Raw genomic sequence first — 6,000 nt, 5'->3', positions numbered from 1 at the left:
TATATATATATATATATATATGCTAAGAGCTTGCAAATATTTATTCACGTTCTTGCTAGGAAAAAAAAAGACCAAAATATGTCAATGTCATGTGGGTAATTCAAAAATAATTTCAGCTGAGTTTCCCCTGTGTTTCCAAAAGGATTTTCAGGAAACCACTGAAAATGCTACACTGTGGTTTTGGTGCCACTAGGTGGTGCTGCCTTTATAGTATTCCTTAGTGAAAGTCTGGGATTATGTATCTATGGGAAAAAAAAACACCAACATATACATATATATATATATGTGTATATATATATATATATATATAGCTAAGAGCAATGTACTTATTATGGCTTCTTAAAGACAGAGGAGTTTGGTTACACTTGTTTGACAACGTCTCTTTGCCCCTGTACATGTAAACATTCTCAATTTCTGTTCATCTTTCGCACATCCTCGCTCTAAATGGGAATTTGCATGTGGGAAAAAGTAGAACATGTCCAAAGTTGAAAAGTTTTGTCAGAGAAAATCCAGCCTTTGTAGTCCTGTATTGCTCCTGCTGAAATTTGTCTTTAACAGTTTGTTAATCATTGAGCTTTGACACTCCACTTGTTATCCTGCAAAATTAAAAAAAAAAACAGTTCTTACTCTGAAGAGATCACAGTCTGGGTGAGATAAGAGTAAAGGAGACAGGAAGTAATTGAGGGGAATATTTGTGTGTTTCAGACACTACTGCAGTAAACATTGCAGTAAACAGGAGACCATCTGACACCATTTAGAGGGTGTTGTAGCAATCTTGGCAATGTTTTAAACAGTGTTTGCTGTCAAATGTTTATCTAGTTGGGAAACAATTACATTGAAGTGTAAACTCGCTGAAGCAGCCCACTTTACTTGGACAAAAGGAAGGCTGGAGTCAGGGATTTTGGAAAGAAATGTCTAAGGGATAAAGGACTGCAAGAGAATGTTTGCCACCACAGTTAAGTATGGGATAAGAAACATTTGGACAAGTCTTTCTCACTTTCAGCAGCTCAACTCCTGAAGCTCTTTGTCTCCTTTGTGCAGACGGGGTGAACTCTTGAATTTGCTTGAAGATTCCCAAATAATGCAGAGACAGTCTCATCCCAGATGCAAAAAAGAAGCATTAAGTCTAGTGGATTAGAGAATCAGAAAGGTATGCAGGGAATCAGTTACACATATCTGGAGGGACTTGGCTAAACATCTTCATCTAAGAAGAGACCACTGAAAAGGCAATCAGTATTTCTAATTTTCCTAATGACTATCACATTTATAGATGCTTCTCTTATGGTCACAAATTCATAAATAATAAATGCATAGTAATCATGATCACTTTACCAAACACCTGTTATTTTCAGATGAAGTTGTATGAAATAACATGCATTTCTTTCTAGAAAGAATGAAGGCACCAAATTCATCCAAGAAGTAATCATTCACTGGTTGCTAGTCAGCTTAGTTTTGCAATATAAATAGATATCAGCTCCAGGAAGTGTGGGCAGCCATTTGTCTCACCTCTATCCTACATTGTATTTTTAAAATGGTTACAAAACATCCCAACTTTGCAGATTTCTGAGACATAAATCTCAGCTGGCAAAGCTTTCTAACTCATCCAGTGATGCAGAGATCAGTCATCACCTCTGCAGGGAATGGCTACACTTCTCCATCCACTGGTTATGTCAGATTAAATTGAGGCAGGAAAGATCTAATACAGCCATGCTGATTATTAGATCATCAGAGCAGATGTCTATAACGTTTGAATGTTTTCAAGGCTGTAAATTTTAGGCCCACACTGAACAGTTTCATTGTGTTGAATTCCTCTTTTTGCCTTTTCTGGGACTGGGTCATCTTGACTGACAAAGCTTCATTGGCAAATGCATAGGTAGAGATTAATGTTTTAATCTGTCACAATTCTGGGTCACATTGGAATGCAAGAGTACTGCTTGTAATTACTGCAATTGTGTTGGTGTATAATTTGGTATTAAGTACTTTTGTTATTATTTTTGATGTTGGCATTCCACCACACAGTACTATAGGCAAGACCAAATGAAATTTATGCTATTATTTGGCTAGAAAATAATTACAAATAGCACATTGTCCTTTTTCTACTGGAACAGAAAATACTAATGATTTTCTGCCATGAGAAGTGATGAAATATCAATTGTGCAATTCATATAAAATTAAAATGAATTAAATTACAGAAAAACATATAGTGTATGGGGAATAACCTTATATTTCCCAGATGCTGGGTTAGGTCAGGGTCCTCAGGCTTTTCCATTGAATTGGCTACTTCTCAGAGGAGAAAATCTTCCCAGGCCTTTGCTTTACTTCTATGACTATTATGTAACTGCACAGTGATAAGAAAAAAGAGAGGAGAAAAGAGCTCATTATTTTTAGATGTCTTTAGGCAACAAATGGAAGCACTCTCTTTATTGGTTATCATCATGCACTTGACATCTAAAGTTTGGAAGTGTAATGTTGAACAATTTGACTGGAGAGATGGATGTTTAGTGTCAGCAGCAGGGAGCAATGAGAATCCACTATTTATTCTCCAGGATCTGTAAAGAAGGACTAAAACAAGGAAGGCTTGTCACACTTCAATGTTTGTTGAAGTATTTTTTAAAGGGATGGCAACTCATGAAAGGGTAAGAACTGCTAGCTAGGAGATACTTCCTTTGGCTGATTGTGATTGTGATGGGTGTTTTTAGAGACTACTGATTGTAACCAAGGGGCCAAGAGAAATGCATCAAAGACAGCAGTGAGTCAATAAAGTCTTTGTGATCAGCTGGACATTCCTGTGGGACGAACACCAACCTCTAATTGCAAGATAATTAATGTGGGACTAGTATCTAAAGAACTGCCTCTAATACTACATATAAACAAACAGGAATCTGTAAAATTTTTTTATAAAAAGATCGTAACTGATCTGATTAGCTTTATCAAAACCTGTCTGGGGCACTGTTCCATCCTATACAGTATAAAGCACAAATTGTGTGTATTTCCATTTATATATTCTGATATTTATATAAGAAGATGAAGACTTGTTTGCTGTGATAATGATAGGATAGGATAGGATAGGATAGGATAGGATAGGATAGGATAGGATAGGATAGGATAGGATAGGATAGGATAGGATAGGATAATTAACTAAATATCTCCAGGAAACACTTCATTAATGGCAAGGTCAAACCTTCTTGTTCTCCCCCATTAAAAAAAAAAAAAAAAGCTTTCTAAATAGAAAATGTTTTATTAGGTATGTGCAGAAAAGAGGATTTGCCCAGACTGGAAGGTTACCATCCTTATTTTCTGAAAAATCAAATCCCAAACCTCAAAAGTAAAGAGTTGGATAATTTTGAAAACTGCAAAGATTTGAATTGGTAGCAATCTTGCAGTAATTGAAGGAGAGATGGCTCTTGTAAGTATTGTGCAGTGAATAAGTAATCCTATTTTGTTGCCAAGGAAATAAAATGAGGCTCTTGGTAAAGGGAAACAAGGAGGAAGACACTGCAACATAACCATCCACCTGGCATGGTTATCACAAGTGTGGAACCTTGTGGACGTGTGTTTGATAGAAAATATCAAATACCTCCTGCATTTCAGTGACAGTTTGTGCTGTTGATGTGGTATCCTGGTGATATGATACCCTTTGTGTTATGTGATTTCACCAGTTGGCCCATGTGTTCTACTGTAGCTAGAGATGGGGATAAACTGAGTATAAACTGAGTCCATTTGAGTATATAATTATTTCTGATTTTTTGTTCTACTGTAGTTAGAGATGGGGATAAACTGAGTATAAACTGAGTCCATTTGAGTATATAATTATTTCTGATTTTTTTAGATATTCTAATAAATAGTTGAAGGCTTCCAGAATTCTCAGAATATTTTCCAAAGGAAGCACATGATTCACTTGCCTGTTCCTTGCTGACTGATGATAATGAAAAAGTAAAACCAAAATTATTTCATATTTGCTAAATCCCTTCTTTTCCTGCACAATAGGGTACACAAAAATTTTCATAAGCTTCTTGGAAATATATTTGTGCAAAGCTTACAGACCATTGCCATTCTTCACTCACTTCATTTAACAGTGAAGGGTAGCTAATCTGTCACAAATTCAGGGCCAAAGATCACTTTGTAATGGCTAAATCCACTCAGGCAGAGAAAAAAATAAAAAGTTACATGCATGTGTATCAAGCACCCAAACAGGTATGTGGATGGAAAAGAAATACACTCTGAATTTTGAAAAATCTGCCAAAATTTGGAGGTTCCAGTAAGGCACATCATGAACACCTAATAATGCCCTAGAATTCAAGCAAGCTTGCAATCACAGGACAGACTTCAGTGAGACATGAGACAAAGTTTTAATGCCATTTTATTTGCTGCCTCTCCCTGTTTCAGAACAGGTGAGTCTGGACTAGATAGGCAAAGCTCTCAGCTTTGGAGCCTTCCCAGTGCTATAATATTAGCTTTTTTGTTGGTTTATTTTGTGTGTTTAGAGCATGAGAAGAGTAACTTGGGTATCATCTTCTGTTTCTCATAAAAGACAATGGAGAGATTCGAACAGGAACTGAGTGTCTGAGAGGTGTGGGAGAAAACACCTTCGGACACTATTTTAAAATTAAAGTTCTTTCATGTTGCTCTTGTTTTAAAGGACAGAGTATGTAATCAGCAAGTTCTTATCTATTATTTTTATGGCGGAAACTTCCTGATTCTTCCCTGCACCTTTCTGTGGGAGAACAAAGGGAGAGTTTGCAAAAGATTATAGTCAGTCAGGAAGGAATTCTAAGGCAAACTAGATAATGGTGAAATTGAGAACCAAATTATCCCTGACAATGTTATCAGGACAAAAAAAAAGACAGAAGTCACCTTTACAAAATCTTCTGGAATGCTGCCCCAGAAGAATGCATGATCTGCAATGGAAAGAAAAAGGTGGGCAAGGTTGGAGTTAGATCTTGATAGGAACTTAGATTTTGCATGATATATTTTGTGCAATTTGTTGTTTTCAAGACATTGGATTTACTGTCTTAAATTAGTCTTTCAACTGACATCACTGAAGCAAGAGAGTGGTGCTGGCAGGGAGTGATGCCAACTGGCCTGTAGTGCTACAGCCAGAGTCAGAACAGAACTACAGATCCAAACAACCAGGTTGTCTAATACCTGAACTTCAGCTTTGAATGCTACAAGAAATTGTGATTGAAATAGACCCATTTTGCATCACATGAGTAATTGGAAAAGGGTTTTAGAGTTCTTAAAATAGTTTACTGCAAATATTATTTAGTACAAATATAAGAATTTAAAGAATCCAATAATGACATATTTATGTTTTCCATAAACATTTAATTAACTGAACTCTACTAAATATTTTCTAAAAACTGTAATTATACACTTAAAATAGAACTCCTTGCTGAAAAGAAACAAAAATCAATTTAACTTGCTTTTAATCTTCTGTGTAATTGGAACAGAGAATATATACTGCTAGTTCCATGAACGGTAGAAACCACTTCTGCTGTTATTTTACAATAATTTTATTTAAATGAATTGTATTATGAAAGATTTTGCCATCAGTAGCAGGGAAGATTTTGATTAACCCAGCTTGTATTTTTAAACACATGAACTACAATTAAAAGGTTCCAGTCAGAAAAAATAAAAAATAATTTAATGGATACATTGCTGAAATCACTCTTTGCAATCACTCTTCTAATTATGAAGAAAACATCCTGCTCCCAGATGGACAAAACTGGCAAAACAGGAATACTGATAATAATGAAAAAAAATAGCTGGAACAACAATTTGTGCAATGAAGGGAATAAATTGTACCTAAGCTACAAAAGAAGAGACTCCAAGCCAGTGAGCATTTAAGCATATGTTTAATTGTAAACAGGTGAACAGTTCATCTCCCTTTAATGAGACAACTGAGAAGTGAAATGCACTTATGGGGCTGAGGCCTAACACAGTTATTATTGACTAGAGCATTAATCAATTAAGAGAGCCACAAAAAAGCAGTGGTGGCTA

Source organism: Haemorhous mexicanus, chromosome 8, assembly GCF_027477595.1.
Source record: "Haemorhous mexicanus isolate bHaeMex1 chromosome 8, bHaeMex1.pri, whole genome shotgun sequence".
NCBI lineage: Eukaryota > Metazoa > Chordata > Aves > Passeriformes > Fringillidae > Haemorhous > Haemorhous mexicanus.
Note: the sequence above shows the minus strand (reverse complement) of the source record.